Source organism: Stenella coeruleoalba (genome assembly GCF_951394435.1).
Source record: "Stenella coeruleoalba genome assembly, contig: scaffold_143, whole genome shotgun sequence".
In the NCBI taxonomy this organism is placed as follows: domain Eukaryota; kingdom Metazoa; phylum Chordata; class Mammalia; order Artiodactyla; family Delphinidae; genus Stenella; species Stenella coeruleoalba.
In genome coordinates this window covers 413,666-438,935 of record NW_027646418.1, presented here as the reverse complement: position 1 = coordinate 438,935, position 25,270 = coordinate 413,666, and positions in this window count along the sequence as shown.

The window sequence follows — 25,270 nt, the reverse complement described above, 5'->3', positions numbered from 1 at the left end:
CACTTATGGTCCTATAGCTTAGGGAAATTAAAATCAAAAAGACACAGCCACCCCAAAGTTTGGGACGCCTCTGTTTACAAGAACCTCGTTTACAGTACACGTTCAACATCACAGAAAGTGAAAAATGCAAAAGAAGTTGTGGTATTTACTTACAAAGCAATATCACTCAGCAATGAAATCTATGTCATCAGGCCCTTAGCAGCACAATGAGTGGATTCAGGTATGATGATTCTAACTGAAATAAGTCACACAGAAAAAGAAACATCATAAGATATCAGTAATACACGGAATGTAAACTTGGCTACACAGGAACTGAATTACAGAACAGAACAGGGTCTCAAATTTAGAAAACCAACTTATGCTTGCTTAAGGGGAAAGGTGAGTTGGGGTGCTGCATAAAACCAGAGATTGAAATGAGCACAGATAAAGTTCCTTAAGCCAAATATGGAATAGACAAGAGCTACTCCTTGCTCAACGAAATGGACTCAACACCGCATATTAAACGCCTAAGAATGTACCTGACTAGTAAGTATCTTAAAACCTATGGATTGCTATGTCTCCGAAAGAGAATCAAGCATGTGTACAGGGGCATAAACGCAGCAGTGATAGGATTGGAGAGGTTCGGTGAGCAAATGAAGACCCTTTGAAGTCATATTGCATGGTACCCATTACACGGGTCTCAACTCTCCAGGTTTAAGGTATTCTTCCTTCAGCTAAAACATGCATGTGGAACCCAGAGTATGATCAACCGTGTGAACGGGAGATGTGTTCAAATATGTCTCAGTTTTCCTCCCCTGGTACTCGGCTGCAACATTCCAGATGCTTTACTAACACTCTCCCCACTTGGGGGGTCAGCGCCTTTAACCTCCTGTTTGGCCCAGTTTGCAATTTCTGCGGAAGATGAACAGGAATAGGGAGAACCAATGAGAGACTAGCTGGAGGTGTCTGGACGGGCAAATTTAACTCTCATTTCCCACCAGGAAGAGGAAATAACCAAAGGCTCAGCGTGCCGTGCCGGAAGCAGATTAGGGCCTGAAGCCATCCTGCGGTGTTGCGGCCAGCTCACAAGAAAGCGAGTTGAAGAAAGGAGCTCAGGGGCACTGTAATTCACAAACCTGCAGAGTTATAAATGACAGCTATCGGCCAAAAATATACTGAGGTAAGGCTGCTAAGAGGACTTGAAATCGGGGCAGAATTGCAGGAAACCGATTTCAGGAGGTAGACTGGAATTGCATTGAAAGCATAGGAAAAGAGGCAGAACGTCCACAATGATGCACTTGGCCAAAAAGGGCGTATGCGTTTTTTCCTGAATATATTCAGGAAAAAACGCATACGCCCTTTTTGGCCAACCAAGCAAACTTGCAAAGGAAATCTGCACTACAATGAAGTCTCACTTCCCCCCGGTCAAAAGGGCCATCTGAAAAAAGTGTAAAATCCAGAAAGGCAGGACAGGCCATGGAGAACTGGGAGCCTTGTTATGCTGATGGGAGGGATGTAAATTGCCAACAGACACTCAGGAGAAGTGTATGGTGTTTCCTGAAACATCTAAAAAACAAAGCAACAGAGCCTAGGGCACTTCCACTTATGGTCCTATAGCTTAGGGAAATTAAAATCAAAACGACACAGCCACCCCAAAGTTTGGGACGCCTCTGTTTACAAGAACCTCGTTTACAGTACAAGTTCAATATCGCAGAAAGTGAAAAATGGATAAAGAACTTGTGGTACATACGTACAATGCAGTATCACTCAGCAATGAAATCTATGTCATCAGGCCCGTAGCAGCATAATGAGTGGCTTAAGGTACGATGATTCTAACTGAAATAAGTCACACAGAAAAAGAAACATCATAAGATATCACTAATACACGGAATGTAAACTTGGCTACACAGGAACTGAATTCCAAAACAGAACAGGGTCTCAAATTTAGAAAACCAAATTATGCTTGCTTAAGGAGAAAGGTGAGTTGGGGTGCTGCATAAAACCAGAGATTGAAATGAGCACAGATAAAGTTCCTTAAGCCAAATATGGAATAGACAAGAGCTACTCCATGCTCAACGAAATGGACTCAACACCCCTTATTAAACCCCTAAGAATGTACCTGACTAGTAAGTATCTTAAAACCTATGGATAGCTATGTCTCCGAAAGAGAATCAAGCGTGTGTACAGGGGCATAAACGCAGCAGTGATAGGATCGGAGAGGTTCGGTGAGCAAACGAAGACCCTTTGAAGTCATATTGCATGGTACCCATTACACGGGTCTCAACTCTCCAGGTTTAAGGTATTCTTCCTTCAGCTAAAACATGCATGTGGAACCCAGAGTATGATCAACAGTGTGAATGGGAGACGTGTTCAAATATGTCTCAGTTTTCCTCCCCTGGTACTCGGGTGCAACATTCCAGACGCTTTACTAACACTCTCCCCACTTAGGGGGTCAGCGCCTTTAACCTCCTGTTTGGCCCAGTTTGCAATTTCTGCGGAAGATGAACAGGAATAGCGAGAACCAATGAGAGACTAGCTGGAGGTGTCTGGACGGGCAAATTTAACTCTCATTTCCCACCAGGAAGAGGAAATAACCAAAGGCTCAACGTGCCGTGCCGGAACGAGATTAGGGCCTGAAGCCATCCTGTGGTGTTGCATCCAGCTCACAAGAAAGCGAGTTGAAGAAAGGAGCTCAGGGGCACTGTAATTCACAAACCTGCAGAGTTATAAATGACAGCTAATATCCAAAAATATACTGAAGTAATGCTGCCAAGAGGACTTGAAAGCGGGGCAGAATTGCAGGAAACCGATTTCAGGAGGTAGACTGGAATTGCATTGAAAGCATAGGAAAGGAGGCAGAACGTCCACAATGATGCACTTGGCCAAAAAGGGCGTATGCGTTTTTACCTGAATATATTCAGGAAAAAACGCATACGCCCTTTTTGGCCAACCAAGCAAGCTTGCAAAGGAAATCTGCACTACAATGAAGTCTCAATTCCCCCCGGTCAAAAGGGCCATCTGAAAAAAGTGTAAAATCCAGAAAGGCAGGACAGGCCATGGAGAACTGGGAGCCTTGTTATGCTGATGGGCGGGATGTAAATTGCCAACAGACACTCGGGAGAAGTGTATGGTGTTTCCTGAAACATCTAAAAAACAAAGCAACAGAGCCTAGGGCACTTCCACTTATGGTCCTATAGCTTAGGGAAATTAAAATCAAAAAGACACAAGCACCCCAAAGTTTGGAACGGCTCTGTTTACAAGAACCTCGTTTACAGTACAAGTTCAACATCGCAGAAAGTGAAAAATGGATAAAGAAGTTGTGGTATTTACTTACAAAGCAATATCACTCAGCAATGAAATCTATGTCATCAGGCCCTTAGCAGCACAATGAGTGGATTCAGGTATGATGATTCTAACTGAAATAAGTCACACAGAAAAAGAAACATCATAAGATATCAGTAATACACGGAATGTAAACTTGGCTACACAGGAACTGAATTACAGAACAGAACAGGGTCTCAAATTTAGAAAACCAACTTATGCTTGCTTAAGGGGAAAGGTGAGTTGGGGTGCTGCATAAAACCAGAGATTGAAATGAGCACAGATAAAGTTCCTTAAGCCAAATATGGAATAGACAAGAGCTACTCCTTGCTCAACGAAATGGACTCAACACCGCATATTAAACGCCTAAGAATGTACCTGACTAGTAAGTATCTTAAAACCTATGGATTGCTATGTCTCCGAAAGAGAATCAAGCATGTGTACAGGGGCATAAACGCAGCAGTGATAGGATTGGAGAGGTTCGGTGAGCAAATGAAGACCCTTTGAAGTCATATTGCATGGTACCCATTACACGGGTCTCAACTCTCCAGGTTTAAGGTATTCTTCCTTCAGCTAAAACATGCATGTGGAACCCAGAGTATGATCAACCGTGTGAACGGGAGATGTGTTCAAATATGTCTCAGTTTTCCTCCCCTGGTACTCGGCTGCAACATTCCAGATGCTTTACTAACACTCTCCCCACTTGGGGGGTCAGCGCCTTTAACCTCCTGTTTGGCCCAGTTTGCAATTTCTGCGGAAGATGAACAGGAATAGGGAGAACCAATGAGAGACTAGCTGGAGGTGTCTGGACGGGCAAATTTAACTCTCATTTCCCACCAGGAAGAGGAAATAACCAAAGGCTCAGCGTGCCGTGCCGGAAGCAGATTAGGGCCTGAAGCCATCCTGCGGTGTTGCGGCCAGCTCACAAGAAAGCGAGTTGAAGAAAGGAGCTCAGGGGCACTGTAATTCACAAACCTGCAGAGTTATAAATGACAGCTATCGGCCAAAAATATACTGAGGTAAGGCTGCTAAGAGGACTTGAAATCGGGGCAGAATTGCAGGAAACCGATTTCAGGAGGTAGACTGGAATTGCATTGAAAGCATAGGAAAAGAGGCAGAACGTCCACAATGATGCACTTGGCCAAAAAGGGCGTATGCGTTTTTTCCTGAATATATTCAGGAAAAAACGCATACGCCCTTTTTGGCCAACCAAGCAAACTTGCAAAGGAAATCTGCACTACAATGAAGTCTCACTTCCCCCCGGTCAAAAGGGCCATCTGAAAAAAGTGTAAAATCCAGAAAGGCAGGACAGGCCATGGAGAACTGGGAGCCTTGTTATGCTGATGGGAGGGATGTAAATTGCCAACAGACACTCAGGAGAAGTGTATGGTGTTTCCTGAAACATCTAAAAAACAAAGCAACAGAGCCTAGGGCACTTCCACTTATGGTCCTATAGCTTAGGGAAATTAAAATCAAAACGACACAGCCACCCCAAAGTTTGGGACGCCTCTGTTTACAAGAACCTCGTTTACAGTACAAGTTCAATATCGCAGAAAGTGAAAAATGGATAAAGAACTTGTGGTACATACGTACAATGCAGTATCACTCAGCAATGAAATCTATGTCATCAGGCCCGTAGCAGCATAATGAGTGGCTTAAGGTACGATGATTCTAACTGAAATAAGTCACACAGAAAAAGAAACATCATAAGATATCACTAATACACGGAATGTAAACTTGGCTACACAGGAACTGAATTCCAAAACAGAACAGGGTCTCAAATTTAGAAAACCAAATTATGCTTGCTTAAGGAGAAAGGTGAGTTGGGGTGCTGCATAAAACCAGAGATTGAAATGAGCACAGATAAAGTTCCTTAAGCCAAATATGGAATAGACAAGAGCTACTCCATGCTCAACGAAATGGACTCAACACCCCTTATTAAACCCCTAAGAATGTACCTGACTAGTAAGTATCTTAAAACCTATGGATAGCTATGTCTCCGAAAGAGAATCAAGCGTGTGTACAGGGGCATAAACGCAGCAGTGATAGGATCGGAGAGGTTCGGTGAGCAAACGAAGACCCTTTGAAGTCATATTGCATGGTACCCATTACACGGGTCTCAACTCTCCAGGTTTAAGGTATTCTTCCTTCAGCTAAAACATGCATGTGGAACCCAGAGTATGATCAACAGTGTGAATGGGAGACGTGTTCAAATATGTCTCAGTTTTCCTCCCCTGGTACTCGGGTGCAACATTCCAGACGCTTTACTAACACTCTCCCCACTTAGGGGGTCAGCGCCTTTAACCTCCTGTTTGGCCCAGTTTGCAATTTCTGCGGAAGATGAACAGGAATAGCGAGAACCAATGAGAGACTAGCTGGAGGTGTCTGGACGGGCAAATTTAACTCTCATTTCCCACCAGGAAGAGGAAATAACCAAAGGCTCAACGTGCCGTGCCGGAACGAGATTAGGGCCTGAAGCCATCCTGTGGTGTTGCATCCAGCTCACAAGAAAGCGAGTTGAAGAAAGGAGCTCAGGGGCACTGTAATTCACAAACCTGCAGAGTTATAAATGACAGCTAATATCCAAAAATATACTGAAGTAATGCTGCCAAGAGGACTTGAAAGCGGGGCAGAATTGCAGGAAACCGATTTCAGGAGGTAGACTGGAATTGCATTGAAAGCATAGGAAAGGAGGCAGAACGTCCACAATGATGCACTTGGCCAAAAAGGGCATATGCGTTTTTACCTGAATATATTCAGGAAAAAACGCATACGCCCTTTTTGGCCAACCAAGCAAGCTTGCAAAGGAAATCTGCACTACAATGAAGTCTCAATTCCCCCCGGTCAAAAGGGCCATCTGAAAAAAGTGTAAAATCCAGAAAGGCAGGACAGGCCATGGAGAACTGGGAGCCTTGTTATGCTGATGGGCGGGATGTAAATTGCCAACAGACACTCGGGAGAAGTGTATGGTGTTTCCTGAAACATCTAAAAAACAAAGCAACAGAGCCTAGGGCACTTCCACTTATGGTCCTATAGCTTAGGGAAATTAAAATCAAAAAGACACAAGCACCCCAAAGTTTGGAACGGCTCTGTTTACAAGAACCTCGTTTACAGTACAAGTTCAACATCGCAGAAAGTGAAAAATGGATAAAGAAGTTGTGGTATTTACTTACAAAGCAATATCACTCAGCAATGAAATCTATGTCATCAGGCCCTTAGCAGCACAATGAGTGGATTCAGGTATGATGATTCTAACTGAAATAAGTCACACAGAAAAAGAAACATCATAAGATATCAGTAATACACGGAATGTAAACTTGGCTACACAGGAACTGAATTCCAAAACAGAACAGGGTGTCAAATTTAGAAAACCAACTTATGCTTGCTTAAGGGGAAAGGTGAGTTGGGGTGCTGCATAAAACCAGAGATCGAAATGAGCACAGATAAAGTTCCTTAAGCCAAATATGGAATAGACAAGAGCTACTCCTTGCTCAACGAAATGGACTCAACACCCCATATTAAACGCCTAAGAATGTACCTGACTCTTAAGTATCTTAAAACCTATGGATTGCTATGTCTCCGAAAGAGAATCAAGCATGTGTACAGGGGCATAAACGCAGCAGTGATAGGATTGGAGAGGTTCGGTGAGCAAATGAAGACCCTTTGAAGTCAAATTGCATGGTACCCATTCCACGGTTTTCAACTACCCAGGTTTAAGGTATTCTTCCTTCAGCTAAAACATGCATGTGGAACCTAGAGTATGATCCACCAAGTGATCGGGAGACGTGTTGAAATATGTCTCAGTTTTCGTACCCTGGTACTAGGGTGCAACATTCCAGATGCTTTACTAACACTCTCCCGACTTGGAGAGTCAGTCCCTTTAACCTCCTGTTTGGCCCAGTTTGCAATTTCTGTGGAAGATGAACAGGAATAGGGAGAACCAATGAGAGACTAGCTGGAGGTGTCTGGACGGGCAAATTTAACTCTCATTTCCCACCAGGAAGAGGAATTAACCAAAGGCTCAGCGTGCCGTGCTGGAACCAGATTAGGGCCTGAAGCCATCCTGCGGTGTTGCGGCCAGGTCACAAGAAAGCGAGTTGAAGAATGGAGCTCAGGGGCACTGTAATTCACAAACCTGCAGAGTTATAAATGACAGCTATCGTCCAAAAATATACTGAAGTAAGGCTGCCAAGAGGACTTGAAAGCGGGGCAGAATTGCAGGAAACCGATTTCAGGAGGTAGACTGGAATTGCATTGAAAGCATAGGAAAAGAGGCAGAACGTCCACAATGATGCACTTGGCCAAAAAGGGCGTATGCGTTTTTTCCTGAATATATTCAGGAAAAAACGCATACGCCCTTTTTGGCCAACCAAGCAAGCTTGCAAAGGAAATCTGCACTACAATGAAGTCTCACTTCCCCCTGGTCAAAAGGGCCATCTGAAAAAAGTGTAAAATCCAGAAAGGCAAGACAGGCCATGGAGAACTGGGAGCCTTCTTATGCTGATGGGCGGGATGTAATTTGCCAACAGATACTCCGGAGAAGTGTATGGTGTTCCCTGAAACATCTAAAAAACAAAGCAACAGAGCCGAGGGCACTTCCACTTATGGTCCTATAGCTTAGGGAAATTAAAATCAAAAAGACACAGCCACCCCAAAGTTTGGGACGCCTCTGTTTACAAGAACCTCGTTTACCGTACAAGTTCAATATCACAGAAAGTGAAAAATGGATAAAGAACTTGTGGTACTTACGTACAATGCAGTATCACTCAGCAATGAAATCTATGTCATCAGGCCCGTAGCAGCATAATGAGTGGATTCAGGTACGATGATTCTAACTGAAATAAGTCACACAGAAAAAGAAACATCATAAGATATCACTAATACACGGAATGTAAACTTGGCTACACAGGAACTGAATTCCAAAACAGAACAGGGTCTCAAATTTAGAAAACCAACTTATGCTTGCTTAAGGGGAAAGGTGAGTTGGGGTGCTGCATAAAACCAGAGATTGAAATGAGCACAGATAAAGTTCCTTAAGCCAAATATGGAATAGACAAGAACTACTCCTTGCTCAAGGAAATGGACTCAACACCGCATATTAAACGCCTATGTATGTACCTGACTAGTAAGTATCTTAAAACCTATGGATTGCTATGTCTCCAAAAGAGAATCAAGCATGTGTACAGGGGCATAAACTCAGCAGTGATAGGATTGGAGAGGTTCGGTGAGCAAATGAAGACCCTTTGAAGTCATATTGCATGGTACCCATTCCACGGGTTTCAACTACCCAGGTTTAAGGTATTCTTCCTTCAGCTAAAACATGCATGTGGAACCTAGAGTATGATCCACCATGTGATCGGGAGACGTGTTCAAATATGTCTCAGTTTCCGTACCCTGGTACTCGGGTGCAACATTCCAGACGCTTTACTAACACTCTCCCCACTGGGAGAGTCAGCGCCTTTAACCTCCTGTTTGGCCCAGTTTGCAATTTCTGCGGAAGATGAACAGGAATAGCGAGAACCAATGAGAGACTAGCTGGAGGTGTCTGGACGGGCAAATTTAACTCTCATTTCCCACCAGGAAGAGGAAATAACCAAAGGCTCAGCGTGCCATGCCGGAACCAGATTAGGGCCTGAAGCCATCCTGCGGTGTTGCGGCCAGCTCACAAGAAAGCGAGTTGAAGAAAGGAGCTCAGGGGCACTGTAATTCACAAACCTGCAGAGTTATAAATGACAGCTATCGTCCAAAAATATATTGAAGTAAGGCTGCCAAGAGGACTTGAAAGCGGGGCAGAATTGCAGGAAACCGATTTCAGGAGGTAGACTGGAATTGCATTGAAAGCATAGGAAAAGAGGCAGAACGTCCACAATGATGCACTTGGCCAAAAAGGGCGTATGCGTTTCTTCCTGAATATATTCAGGAAAAAACGCATACGCCCTTTTTGGCCAACCAAGCAAGCTTGCAAAGGAAATCTGCACTACAATGAAGTCTCACTGCCCCCCGGTCAATAGGGCCATCTGAAAAAAGTGTAAAATCCAGAAAGGCAGGACAGGCCATGGAGAACAGGGAACCTTGTTATACTGATGGGCGGGATGTAAATTGCCAACAGCCACTCTGCAGAAGTGTATGGTGTTTCCTGAAACATCTAAAAAACAAAGCAGCAGAGCCTAGGGCGCTTCCACTTATGGTCCTAAAGCTTAGGGAAATTAAAATCAAAAAGACACAGCCACCCCAAAGTTTGGGACGGCTCTGTTTACAAGAACCTCGTTTACGGTACAAGTTCAATATCGCAGAAAGCGAAAAATGGATAAAGAAGTTGTGGTATTTACTTACAAAGCTATATCACTCAACAATGAAATCTATGTCATCATGCCCGTAGCAGCACAATGAGTGGATTCAGGTTCGATGATTCGAACTGAAATAAGTCACACAGAAAAAGAAACATCATAAGATATCAGTAATACACGGAATGTAAACTTGGCTACACAGGAACTGAATTACAGAACAGAACAGGGTCTCAAATTTAGAAAACCAACTTATGCTTGCTTAAGGGTAAAGGTGCGTTGGGGTGCTGCATAAAACCAGAGATTGAAATGAGCACAGATAAAGTTCCTTAAGCCAAATATGGAATAGACAAGAGCTACTCCTTGCTCAACGAAATGGACTCAACACCGCATATTAAACGCCTAAGAATGTACCTGACTAGTAAGTATCTTAAAACCTATGGATTGCTATGTTTCCGAAAGAGAATCAAGCATGTGTACAGGGGCATAAACGCAGCAGTGATAGGATTGGAGAGGTTCGGTGAGCAAATGAAGACCCTTTGAAGTCATATTGCATGGTACCCATTCCACGGGTTTCAACTACCCAGGTTTAAGGTATTCTTCCTTCAGCTAAAACATGCATGTGGAAACCAGAGTATGATCAACCGTGTGAACGGGAGACGTGTTCAAATATGTCTCAGTTTTCCTCCCCTGGTACTCGGCTGCAACATTCCAGACGCTTTACTAACACTCTCCCGACTTGGAGAGTCATTCCCTTTAACCTCCTGTTTGCCCACTTTGCAATTTCTGCGGAAGATGAACAGGAATAGCGAGAACCAATGAGAGACTAGCTGGAGGTGTCTGGACGGGCAAATTTAACTGTCATTTCCCACCAGGAAGAGGAATTAACCAAAGGCTCTGCGTGCCGTGCCGGAACCAGATTAGGGCCTGAAGCCATCCTGCGGTGTTGCGGCCAGGTCACAAGAAAGTGAGTTGAAGAAAGGAGCTCAGGGGCACTGTAATTCACAAACCTGCAGAGTTATAAATGACAGCTATCGTCCAAAAATATACTGAAGTAAGGCTGCCAAGAGGACTTGAAAGCGGGGCAGAATTGCAGGAAACCGATTTCAGGAGGTAGACTGGAATTGCATTGAAAGCATAGGAAAAGAGGCAGAACGTCCACAATGATGCACTTGGCCAAAAAGGGCGTATGCGTTTTTTCCTGAATATGTTCAGGAAAAAACGCATACGCCCTTTTTGGCCAACCAAGCAAGCTTGCAAAGGAAATCTGCACTACAATGAAGTCTCAGTTCCCCCCGGTCAAAAGGGCCATCTGAAAAAAGTGTAAAATCCAGAAAGGCAGGACAGGCCATGGAGAACTGGGAGCCTTGTTATGCTGATGGGCGGGATGTAAATTGCCAACAGACACTCTGGAGAAGTGTATGGTGTTTCCTGAAACATCTAAAAAACAAAGCAACAGAGCCTAGGGCACTTCCACTATGGTCCTATAGCTTAGGGAAATTAAAATCAAAAAGACACAGCTACCCCAAAGTTTCGGACGCCTCTGTTTACAAGAACCTCGTTTACAGTACAAGTTCAACATCGCAGAAAGTGAAAAATGGATAAAGAAGTTGTGATATTTACTTACAAAGCAATATCACTCAGCAATGAAATCTATGTCATCAGCCCCTTAGCAGCACAATGAGTGGATTCAGGTATGATGATTGTAACTGAAATAAGTCACACAGAAAAAGAAACATCATAAGATATCATTAATACACGGAATGTAAACTTGGCTACACAGGAACAGAATTCCAAAACAGAACAGGGTCTCAAATTCAGAAAACGAACTTATGCTTGCTTAAGGGTAAAGGTGAGTTGGGGTGCTGCATAAAACGAGAGATTGAAATTAGCACAGATACCGTTCCATAAGCCAAATATGTAATAGACAAGAGCTACTCCTTGCTCAACGAAGTGGACTCAACACCCCATATTAAACGCATAAGAATATACCTGACTAGTAAAAATCTTAAAACCTATGGATTTATATGTCTCCGTAAGAGAACCAAGCGTTGAACAGCGGCATAAACGCAGCAGTGATAGGATTGGAGAGGTTCGGTGAGCAAATGCAGACCCTTTGAAGTCATATTGCATGCTACCCATTGCATGGGTCTCAACTCTCCAGGTTTAAGGGATTCTTCCTTCAGCTAAAACATGCATGTGGAACCCAGAGTATGATCCACCGTGTGATAGGGAAACGTGTTCAAATGTGTCTCAGTTTTCGTCCCCTGGTACTAGGGAGCAACTTTCCAGACGCTTTACTAACACTCTCCCCACTTGGAGAGTCAGTGCCTTTAACCTCCTGTTTGACACAGTTTGCAATTTCTGCGTAAGATTAACAGGAATAGGGAGAACCAATGAGAGACTACCTGGAGGTGTCTGGACGGGCAAATTTAACTCTCATTTCCCACCAGGAAGAGGAATTAACCAAAGGCTCAGCGTGCCGTGCCGGAAACACACTAGGGCCTGAAGCCATCCTGCAGTATTGCGGCCAGCTCACAAGAAAGCGAGTTGAAGAAAGGAGCTCAGGGGCACTGTAATTCACAAACCTGCAGAGTTATAAATGACAGCTAACGTCCAAAATTGTATTGAAGTAAGGCTGCCAAGAGGACTTGAAAGCGGGGCAGAATTGCAGGAAACCGATTTCAGGAGGTAGAGTGCAATTGCATTGAAAGCATAGGAAAAGAGGCAGAACGTCCACAATGATGCACTTGGCCAAAAAGGGCATATGCGTTTTTTCCTGAATATATTCAGGAAAAAACGCATACGCCCTTTTTGGCCAACCAAGCAAGCTTGCAAAGGAAATCTGAACTACAATGAAGTCTCACTGCCCCCCGGCTAAAAGGGCCATCTGAAAAAAGTGTAAAATCCAGAAAGGCAGGACCGGCCATGGAGAACTGGGAGCCTTGTTATGCTGATGGGCGTGATGTAAATTGCCAACAGCCACTCTGGAGAAGTGTATGATGTTTCCTGAAAGATCTAGAAAACAAAGCAACAGAGCCTAGGGCACTTCCACTTATGGTCCTATAGCTTAGGGAAATTAAAATCAAAAAGACACAGACACCCCAAAGTTTGGGATGGCTCTGTTTACAAGAACCTCGTTTTCGGTACAAGTTCAATATCACAGAAAGCGAAAAATGGATAAAGAAGTTGTGGTACTTACATACAATGCAATATCACTCAGCAATGAAATCTATGTCATCAGGCCCGTAGCAGCATAACGAGTGGATTCAGGTACGATGATTCTAAGTGAAATAAGTCACACAGAAAAAGAAACATCATAAGATATCACTACTACACGGAATGTAAACGTGGCTACTCAGGAACTGAATTACAAAACAGAACAGGGTCTCAAATGTAGTAAACCAACTTATGCTTGCTTGAGGGTAAAGGTGAGTTGGGGTGCTGCATAAAACCAGAGATTGAAATGAGTACAAAGTTCCTTAAGCCAAATATGGAATAGACAAGAGCTACTCTTTTCTGAACGAAATGGACTCAACACCGCATATTAAACGCCTAAGAATGTACCTGACTAGTAAGAATCTTAAAACCTATGGATTGATATGTCTCTGAAAGAGAATCAAGCGTGTGTGCACCGGCATAAACGCAGCAGTGATAGGATTGGTGAGATTCAGTAAGCAAATGCAGACCCTTTGAAGTCATATTGCATGGTACCCATGCAATGGGACTCAACTCTCCAGGTTTAAGGGATTCTTCCTTCAGCTAAAACATGCATGTGGAACCCAGAGTATGATCCACCGTGTGAACAGGAGACGTGTTCAAATATGTCTCAGTTGTCGTCCCCTGGTACTCGGGTGCAACATTCCAGACGCTTTACTAACACTCTCCCCACTAGGAGAGTCAGCGTCTTTAACCTCCTGTTCGGCCCAGTTTGCAATTTCTGCGGAAGATGAACAGGAATAGCGAGAACCAATGAGAGACTAGCTGGAGGTGTCTGGACGGGCAAATTTAACTCTCATTTCCCACCAGGAAGAGGAAATAACCAAAGGCTCAGCCTGCCGTGCCGGAACCAGATTAGGGCCTGAAGTCATCCTGCGGTGTTGTGACCAGCTCAAAAGAAAGAGAGTTGAAGAAAGGAGCTCAGGGGCACTGTAATTCACAAACCTGCAGAGTTATAAATGACAGCTAATATCCAAAAATATACTGAAGTAAGGCTGCCAAGAGGACTTGAAAGTGGGGCAGAATTGCAGGAAACCGATTTCAGGAGGTAGACTGGAATTGCATTGAAAGCATAGGAAAAGAGGCAGAACGTCCACAATGATGCACTTGGCCAAAAAGGGCGTATGCGTTTTTTCCTGAATATATTCAGGAAAAAACGCATACGCACTTTTTGAACAAGCAAGCAAGCTTGCAAAGGAAATCTGCACTACAATGAAGTCTCACTGCCCCCTGGTCAAAAGGGCCATCTGAAAACAGTGTAAAATCCAGAAAGAAAGGACAGGCCATGGAGAACTGGGAGCCTTGTTATGCTGATGTGCGGGATGTCAATTGCCAACAGCCACTCTGGAGAAGTGTATGGTGTTTCCTGAAACATCTAAAAAACAAAGCAACAGAGCCTAGGGCACTTCCACTTATGGTCCTATAGCTTAGGGAAATTAAAATCAAAAAGACACAGCCACCCCAAAGTTTGGGACAGCACAGTTTACAAGAACCTCTTTTATGGTACAAGTTCAATATCACAGAAAGTGAAAAATGGATAAAGAATTTGTGGTACTTACGTACAATGCAATATCACTCAGCAATGAAATCTATGTCATCAGCCCCATAGCAGCAAAATGAGTGGATTCAGGTACGATGATTCTAAGTGAAATAAGTCCCACAGAAAAAGAAACATCATAAGATATCACTACTACACGGAATGTAAACTTGCCTACACAGGAACTGAATTACAAAACAGAACAGGGTCTCAAATTTAGAAAACCAACTTATGCTTGCTTAAGGGTAAAGGTGCGTTGGGGTGCTGCATAAAACCAGAGATTGAAATTAGCACAGATACCATTCCATAAGCCAAATATGTAATAGACAGAGCTACTCCTTGCTCAACGAAGTGGACTCAACACCGCATATTAAACGCCTAAGAATATACCTGACTAGTAAGAATCTTAAAACCTATGGATTTATGTCTCCGAAAGAGAATCAAGCATGTGTACAGGGGCATAAACGCAGCAGTGATAGGATTGGTGAGGTTCGGTGAACAAATGCAGACCCTTTGAAGTCATATTGCATGGTATCCATTCCATTGGTCTCAACTCTCCAGGTTTAAGGGATTCTTACTTCAGCTAAAACATGCATGTGGAACCCAGAGTATGATCCACCATGTGATCGGGAAACGTGTTCAAATGTATCTCAGTTTCCGTCCCCTGGTACTCGGGTGCAACATTCCCGAAGCTTTAGTAACACTCTCCCCACTTGGAGGGTCAGTGCCTTTAACCTCCTGTTTGGCCCAATTTGCAATTTCTGCGGAAGATGAACAGGAATAGGGAGAACCAATGAGAGACTAGCTGGAGGTGTCTGGACAGGCAAATTTAACTCTCATTTCCCACCAGGGAGAGGAATTCACCAAAGGCTCAGCGTGCCGTGCCGGAACCACACTAGGGCCTGAAGCAATCCTGCGGTGTTGCGGCCAGCTCACAAGAAAGCGAGTTGAAGAAAGGAGCTCAGGGGCACTGTCATTCACAAACCTGCAGACTTATAAATGACAGCTATCGCCCAAAAATATATTGAAGTAAGGCTGCCAAGAGGACTTGAAAGCGGGGCAGAATTGCAGGAAACCGATTTCAGGAGGTGGACTGGAATTGCATGTAAAGCATAGGAAAAGAGGCAGAACGTCCACAATGATGCACTTGGCCAAAAAGGGCGTATGCGTTTTTTCCAAGGCCCTCATAACCGAGGGGAGGAGACTCATAGCAGGCTCCAACTACCACCAGAGGGCTCATGTCGCCAAGGCAACGTGAGCAAGCCAGGCAGGAGTTACCTCACAGCAGAGGTCCCACCTCACAGAAGGGTGAGGAACCCAGCCAACATCAGACTCTCACCAGAGGGCCCACATCACCAAGGCAATGGGAACCAGGCAGGAGTGTCCTCACACCAGTGGGGCCACATCATCGATAGGTGAGGAACTCAGCACATGTGGCCTCAAACCAGAGGACCCACATGACCAAGGGGCTCGGAGTCAGGAAGGCAGGAGTAGCCTCACAACACTGGGCCCATAGAATAAAAAAGTGAAGAATCCAGCAGTTGGAACCTCCCAGCAAGGGGCCCAGAGCACCGATGCTATGGGATCCAGGCCAGAGTGAACTCACATCACAGGGCCCACGTCATGAAACTGTAAGCAACCCAGCCTTTGGGACCTCAGAGCAGAAGGCCAACATCCCCATGGGGATGGGAACCTGACAGGAGTGTCCTGGCATCACTGGGGTCACATCAGAAAACGTGGGGAGCCCAGCAGTTAGGGCCCAATGACAGAGGGCCCTCATCACTGAGGGGAGGACACTCCCAGCAGGCTCCAACTGACACCAGAGGGCCAACGTCACCAAGGCGAGGAGTGCCAACCATGAAGGAATGACCTCACAGGAGACGGCCCACCACACAGAAGGGTGAGGAACCCAGCCAGTATCAGACTCTCACCAGAGGGCTCACATCTTTAAAGGGATGGGAACCAGGCAGGAGTGTCCTCACACCAGTGGGTCCACATGATCGAAAGTTGAGGAACCCAGCACATGTGGCCCCAAACCAGTGGACATGCATCACAAAGTGGCTGGGAGTGAGGCAGGCAGGAGGAGCCTCAAAACAGAGGGACCACAGAATAAAAAGTTGAGGAATCCAGCAGTTGGAACGTCCCAGCAGGTGGCCCAGAGCACTGACCATATAGGTTCCAGGCCGGAGTGAGCTCACATCAGACGGCCCACATCATGAAATTGTCAGCAACCCAGACGATGGGACCACAGAGCAGAAGGCCCACATCCCCATGGGGATGGGAACCTGACAGGAGTGCCCTGGCATCACTGGGCTCACATCAGAGAAGGTGGGGAGCCCAGCAGTTAGGGCCTGACGCTAGAGGGCACTCATCACCGAGGGGACGAGGATCCCAGCATGCTCTAACTGCCTCCAGAGAGCCGACGTCACCAAGTCGAGGTGTGCCAGCCATGCAGGAGTGACCTCACAGCAGAGGGTCCACCTCACAGAAGGATGAGGAACCCTGCCAGGATCAGACTCTCACCAGAGGGCTCACATCATTAAGGGGATGGGAACCAGGCAGGAGTGTCCTCACACCAGTGGGGCCACATCATCAAAAGTTGAGGAACCCAGCACATGTGGCCTCAAACAATTGGACACTCAGTTCCAAGGGGCTGGGAGTGAGGCAGGCAGGAGGAACCTCACAACAGAGGGCCCAAAGAATAAATAAGTTGAGGAATCCAGCAGTTGGAGCCTCCCAGCAGGCGACCAAGAGCACAGAGGCTATGGGATCCAGGCCGAAGTGAACTAACACCAGAGACCCCACATCATGAAAGTGAGCAACCCAGCCGTGGGGACCACAGAGCAGAAGGCCCACATCCCCATGGGGATGGGAACCTTGCAGGAGTGTCCTCGCACCACTGGGCGCACAACCGAAAATGTGGGGAGCCTAGCAGTTAGGGCCTGTCGCCAGAGGGCCCTCATCTCCGAGGGGAGGATGCTGTCAGCAGGCTCCAATTGCCACCAGAGGGCCGACGTTGCCAAGGCGAGGTGTGCCAGCCAGGCAGGAGTGACCTCACAGCAGAGGGCCCACCTCACAGAAGGGTGAGGAACCCAGCCAGGATCAGACTCTAACCACAGGGCCCACATCACCATGGGGATGGGAACCTGGCAGGAGTGTCCTCGCACCACAGGGCGCACATCAGAAAATGTGGGGAGCCCAGCAGTTAGGGCCTGACGCCAGAGGGCCCTCATCGCAGAAGGTAGGAGGCTCCCAGCAGGCCCCAACTGCCACCAGAGGGCCCACGTCTCCAAGGCGACCTGTGCCAGCCAGGCAGGAGTGACCACACAGAAGAGGGCCCACCTCACAGAAGGGTGAGGAACCCAGCCAGGATCAGACTCTCACCAGAGGGCCCACATCACCAAGGCAATGGGAACCAGGCAGGAGTGTCCCCACACCAGTGGGACAACATCATCGAAAGGTGAGGAACGCAGCACATGTGGCCTCAAACCAGAGGATACACATCACCAAGGGGCTGGGAGTGAGGCAGGCAGGAGGAGCCTCACAACAGAGGGCCCAAAGAATAAATTAGGTGAGGAATCCAGCAGTTGGAACCTCCCAGCCGGCAGCCCAGAGCACCGGCAATAGGGATCCTGGATGGAGTGAACTCACAGCAGAGGGCCCACATCATGGAACTGTGAGCAAGCCAGCCATTTTGACCTCAGAGCAGAAGGCGCACATCCCCATGGGGATGGGAACCTGGCAGGAGTGTCCTCGCTCACTTGGCGCACATCAGAAAATGTGGGGAGCCCAGCAGTTACGGCCTGACGCAAGAGGGCCCTCATCACCGAGGGGAGGAGGCTACCAGCAGGCTCCAACTGCCACCAGAGTGCCCACGTCGCCAAGGTGACATGTGCCAGACAGGCAGGAGTGACCTCACAGCAGAGGGCCCACCTCACAGAAGGTTCAGGAACCCAGCCAGGATCAGACTCTCACCAGAGGGCCCACATCACCAAGGAGATGGGAACCAGGCAGGAGTGTCCTCACAAGAGTGGGGCCACATCATCGAAAGGTGAGGAACCCAGCACATGTGGCCTCAAACCAGAGGACACACATCACCAAGGGGATGGGAGTGAGGCAGGCAGGAGGAGCCTAAAAACAGAGGGCCCAAAGAATAAGAAATGTGAGGAATCCAGCAGTTGGAACCTCCCAGCAGGCGGCCGAGAGCACAGAAGCTATGGGATCCAGGCAGGAGTGAACTCACACCAGAGAGCCCACATCATGAAACTGTGAGCAACCCAGGTGTTGGGACCTCAGAGCAGAAGGCCCACATCCCCATGGGGATGGGAAACTGACAGCAGTGTCCTGGCATCACTGGGCTCCCATCAGAAAACGTGGGAAGCCCAGCAGTTAGGGCCTGATGCCAGAGGGCCATCATCACCGAGGGGAGGAGATTCTTAGCACACACCAACGGCCACCACACGGCTGACGTCGCCAAGGCAATGGGTGTCAACCAGGAAGGATTGACCTCACAGCTAGGGCCTACCTCACAGAAGGGTGAGGAACACAGCCAGGATCAGACTCTCACCAGGGGGTCCACATAACCAAGTGGATGGGAACCAGACAGGAGTGTCCTCACACCAGTGGGGCCACATCATCAAAAGGTGAGGAACCCAGCAAAGGTGGCCACAATCCAGAGGACCCACATCACCAAGGGGCTGAGAGTGAGGTAGGGGTCTGGACGGGCAATTTTACCTCTGATTTCCCACCAGGAAGAGGATTTAACCAAAGGCTCAGCGTGCCGTGCGGGAACCAGATTAGGGCCTGAAGCAATCCTGCAGTTTTGCGGCCAGCTCACAAGAAAGCGAGTTGAAGAAAGGAGCTCAGGGGCACTGTAATTCACAAACGTACAGTGTGAATTACATTCACACTGTAATTAAGAAACCTGTAATTCACAAACCTAATTCACAAACCTGCGGCTCAGGGGCACTGTAATTAACAAATCTGTAATTACACAAACCTGTAATTCACAAACACTATAATTCACAAACCTAAGCACAGGGGCACTGTAATTCACAAACCTGCAGAGTTCTAAATGACAGTTATCGTCCAAAAATATATTGAAGTAAGGCTGCCAAGAGGACTTGAAAGCGGGGCAGAATTGCAGGAAACCGATTTCAGGAGGTAGACTGGAATTGCATGAAAAGCATAGGAAAAGAGGCAGAACGTCCACAATGATGCACTTGGCCAAAAAGAGCCTATGCGTTTTTTTCAGAAAAAACGCATACGCCCTTTTTGGCCAACCAAGCAAGCTTGCAAAGGAAATCTGCACTACAATGAAGTCTCACTGCCCCCCGGTCAAAAGGGCCATCTGAAAAAAGTGTAAAATCCAGAAAGGCAGGACAGGCCATGGAGAACAGGGAACCTTGTTATGCTGATGGGCGGGATGTAAATTGCCAACAGCCACTCTGGAGAAGTGTATGGTGTTTCCTGAAACATCTAAAAAACAAAGCAACAGAGCCTAGGGAACTTCCACTTATGGTTTTATAGCTTAGGGAAATTACAATCAAAAAGACACAGCCACCCCAAAGTTTGGGATGGCTCCGTTTACAAGAACCTCGTTTACGGTATAAGTTCAATATCGCAAAAAGTGAAAAATGGATAAAGAAGTTGTGGTACTTACGTACAATGCAATATCACTCAGCAATGAAATCTATGTCATCAGGCCCTTAGCAGCACAATGAGTGGATTCAGGTACGATGATTCTAACTGAAATAAGTCACACAGAAAAAGAAACACCATAAGATATCACTACTACACGGAATGTAAACTTGGCTACACAGGAACTGAATTCCAAAACAGAACAGGGTCTCAAATTTAGAAAAGCAACTTATGCTTGCTTAAGGGGAAAGGTGAGTTGGGGTGCTGCATAAAACCAGAGATTGAAATGAGCACAGATAAAGTTCCTTAAGCCAAATATGGAATAGACAAGAGCTACTCCTTGCTCAACGAAATGGACTCAACACCCCATATTAAACGCCTAAGAATGTACCTGACTAGTAAGTATCTTAAAACCTATGGATTGCTATGTCTCCAAAAGAGAATCAAACGTGTGTACAGGGGCATAAACGCAGCAGTGATAGGATTGGAGAGGTTCGGTGAGCAAATGAAGACCCTTTGAAGTCATATTGCATGGTACCCTTTACACGGGTCTCAACTCTCCAGGGTTAAGGTATTCTTCCTTCAGCTAAAACATGCATGTGGAACCCAGAGTATGATCAACCGTGTGAACGGGAGATGTGTTCAAATATGTCTCAGTTTTCCTCCCCTGGTACTCGGCTGCAACATTCCAGACGCTTTACTAACACTCTCCCCACTTGGGGGGTCAGCGCCTTTAACCTCCTGTTTGGCCCAGTTTGCAATTTCTGCGGAAGATGAACAGGAATAGCGAGAACCAATGAGAGACTAGCTGGAGGTGTCTGGACGGGCAAATTTAACTCTCATTTCCCACCAGGAAGAGGAAATAACCAAAGGCTCAGCGTGCCGTGCCGGAACCAGATTAGGGCCTGAAGCCATCCTGCGGTGTTGCGGCCAGCTCAAAAGAAAGCGAGTTGAAGAAAGGAGCTCAGGGGCACTGTAATTCACAAACCTGCAGAGTTATAAATGACAGCTATCGTCCAAAAATATACTGAGGTAAGGCTGCTAAGAGGAATTGAAAGCGGGGCAGAATTGCAGGAAACCGATTTCAGGAGGTAGACTGGAATTGCATTGAAAGCATAGGAAAAGAGGCAGAACGTCCACAATGATGCACTTGGCCAAAAAGGGCGTATGCGTTTTTTCCTGAATATATTCAGGAAAAAACGCATACGCCCTTTTTGGCCAACCAAGCAAGCTTGCAAAGGAAATCTGCACTACAATGAAGTCTCACTTCCCCCCGGTCAAAAGGGCCATCTGAAAAAAGTGTAAAATCCAGAAAGGCAGGACAGGCCATGGAGAACTGGGCGCCTTGTTATGCTGATGGGCGGGATGTAAATTGCCAACAGACACGCGGGAGAAGTGTATGGTGTTTCCTGAAACATCTAAAAAACAAAGCAACAGAGCCTAGGGCACTTCCACTTATGGTCCTATAGCTTAGGGAAATTAAAATCAAAAAGACACAGCCACCCCAAAGTTTGGGACGCCTCTGTTTACAAGAACCTCGTTTACAGTACACGTTCAACATCACAGAAAGTGAAAAATGCAAAAGAAGTTGTGGTATTTACTTACAAAGCAATATCACTCAGCAATGAAATCTATGTCATCAGGCCCTTAGCAGCACAATGAGTGGATTCAGGTATGATGATTCTAACTGAAATAAGTCACACAGAAAAAGAAACATCATAAGATATCAGTAATACACGGAATGTAAACTTGGCTACACAGGAACTGAATTACAGAACAGAACAGGGTCTCAAATTTAGAAAACCAACTTATGCTTGCTTAAGGGGAAAGGTGAGTTGGGGTGCTGCATAAAACCAGAGATTGAAATGAGCACAGATAAAGTTCCTTAAGCCAAATATGGAATAGACAAGAGCTACTCCTTGCTCAACGAAATGGACTCAACACCGCATATTAAACGCCTAAGAATGTACCTGACTAGTAAGTATCTTAAAACCTATGGATTGCTATGTCTCCGAAAGAGAATCAAGCATGTGTACAGGGGCATAAACGCAGCAGTGATAGGATTGGAGAGGTTCGGTGAGCAAATGAAGACCCTTTGAAGTCATATTGCATGGTACCCATTACACGTGTCTCAACTCTCCAGGTTTAAGGGATTCTTCCTTCAGCTAAAACATGCATGTGGAACCCAGAGTATGATCAACCGTGTGAACGGGAGATGTGTTCAAATATGTCTCAGTTTTCCTCCCCTGGTACTCGGCTGCAACATTCCAGATGCTTTACTAACACTCTCCCCACTTGGGGGGTCAGCGCCTTTAACCTCCTGTTTGGCCCAGTTTGCAATTTCTGCGGAAGATGAACAGGAATAGGGAGAACCAATGAGAGACTAGCTGGAGGTGTCTGGACGGGCAAATTTAACTCTCATTTCCCACCAGGAAGAGGAAATAACCAAAGGCTCAGCGTGCCGTGCCGGAAGCAGATTAGGGCCTGAAGCCATCCTGCGGTGTTGCGGCCAGGTCACAAGAAAGCGAGTTGAAGAAAGGAGCTCAGGGGCACTGTAATTCACAAACCTGCAGAGTTATAAATGACAGGTATCGTCCAAAAATATACTGAGGTAAGGCTGCTAAGAGGACTTGAAATCGGGGCAGAATTGCAGGAAACCGATTTCAGGAGGTAGACTGGAATTGCATTGAAAGCATAGGAAAAGAGGCAGAACGTCCACAATGATGCACTTGGCCAAAAAGGGCGTATGCGTTTTTTCCTGAATATATTCAGGAAAAAACGCATACGCCCTTTTTGGCCAACCAAGCAAACTTGCAAAGGAAATCTGCACTACAATGAAGTCTCACTTCCCCCCGGTCAAAAGGGCCATCTGAAAAAAGTGTAAAATCCAGAAAGGCAGGACAGGCCATGGAGAACTGGGAGCCTTGTTATGCTGATGGGAGGGATGTAAATTGCCAACAGACACTCAGGAGAAGTGTATGGTGTTTCCTGAAACATCTAAAAAACAAAGCAACAGAGCCTAGGGCACTTCCACTTATGGTCCTATAGCTTAGGGAAATTAAAATCAAAACGACACAGCCACCCCAAAGTTTGGGACGCCTCTGTTTACAAGAACCTCGTTTACAGTACAAGTTCAATATCGCAGAAAGTGAAAAATGGATAAAGAACTTGTGGTACATACGTACAATGCAGTATCACTCAGCAATGAAATCTATGTCATCAGGCCCGTAGCAGCATAATGAGTGGCTTAAGGTACGATGATTCTAACTGAAATAAGTCACACAGAAAAAGAAACATCATAAGATATCACTAATACACGGAATGTAAACTTGGCTACACAGGAACTGAATTCCAAAACAGAACAGGGTCTCAAATTTAGAAAACCAAATTATGCTTGCTTAAGGAGAAAGGTGAGTTGGGGTGCTGCATAAAACCAGAGATTGAAATGAGCACAGATAAAGTTCCTTAAGCCAAATATGGAATAGACAAGAGCTACTCCTTGCTCAACGAAATGGACTCAACACCCCTTATTAAACCCCTAAGAATGTACCTGACTAGTAAGTATCTTAAAACCTATGGATAGCTATGTCTCCGAAAGAGAATCAAGCGTGTGTACAGGGGCATAAACGCAGCAGTGATAGGATCGGAGAGGTTCGGTGAGCAAACGAAGACCCTTTGAAGTCATATTGCATGGTACCCATTACACGGGTCTCAACTCTCCAGGTTTAAGGTATTCTTCCTTCAGCTAAAACATGCATGTGGAACCCAGAGTATGATCAACAGTGTGAATGGGAGACGTGTTCAAATATGTCTCAGTTTTCCTCCCCTGGTACTCGGGTGCAACATTCCAGACGCTTTACTAACACTCTCCCCACTTAGGGGGTCAGCGCCTTTAACCTCCTGTTTGGCCCAGTTTGCAATTTCTGCGGAAGATGAACAGGAATAGCGAGAACCAATGAGAGACTAGCTGGAGGTGTCTGGACGGGCAAATTTAACTCTCATTTCCCACCAGGAAGAGGAAATAACCAAAGGCTCAACGTGCCGTGCCGGAACGAGATTAGGGCCTGAAGCCATCCTGTGGTGTTGCATCCAGCTCACAAGAAAGCGAGTTGAAGAAAGGAGCTCAGGGGCACTGTAATTCACAAACCTGCAGAGTTACAAATGACAGCTAATATCCAAAAATATACTGAAGTAATGCTGCCAAGAGGACTTGAAAGCGGGGCAGAATTGCAGGAAACCGATTTCAGGAGGTAGACTGGAATTGCATTGAAAGCATAGGAAAGGAGGCAGAACGTCCACAATGATGCACTTGGCCAAAAAGGGCATATGCGTTTTTACCTGAATATATTCAGGAAAAAACGCATACGCCCTTTTTGGCCAACCAAGCAAGCTTGCAAAGGAAATCTGCACTACAATGAAGTCTCAATTCCCCCCGGTCAAAAGGGCCATCTGAAAAAAGTGTAAAATCCAGAAAGGCAGGACAGGCCATGGAGAACTGGGAGCCTTGTTATGCTGATGGGCGGGATGTAAATTGCCAACAGACACTCGGGAAAAGTGTATGGTGTTTCCTGAAACATCTAAAAAACAAAGCAACAGAGCCTAGGGCACTTCCACTTATGGTCCTATAGCTTAGGGAAATTAAAATCAAAAAGACACAAGCACCCCAAAGTTTGGAACGGCTCTGTTTACAAGAACCTCGTTTACAGTACAAGTTCAACATCGCAGAAAGTGAAAAATGGATAAAGAAGTTGTGGTATTTACTTACAAAGCAATATCACTCAGCAATGAAATCTATGTCATCAGGCCCTTAGCAGCACAATGAGTGGATTCAGGTATGATGATTCTAACTGAAATAAGTCACACAGAAAAAGAAACATCATAAGATATCAGTAATACACGGAATGTAAACTTGGCTACACAGGAACTGAATTCCAAAACAGAACAGGGTGTCAAATTTAGAAAACCAACTTATGCTTGCTTAAGGGGAAAGGTGAGTTGGGGTGCTGCATAAAACCAGAGATCGAAATGAGCACAGATAAAGTTCCTTAAGCCAAATATGGAATAGACAAGAGCTACTCCTTGCTCAACGAAATGGACTCAACACCCCATATTAAACGCCTAAGAATGTACCTGACTCTTAAGTATCTTAAAACCTATGGATTGCTATGTCTCCGAAAGAGAATCAAGCATGTGTACAGGGGCATAAACGCAGCAGTGATAGGATTGGAGAGGTTCGGTGAGCAAATGAAGACCCTTTGAAGTCAAATTGCATGGTACCCATTCCACGGTT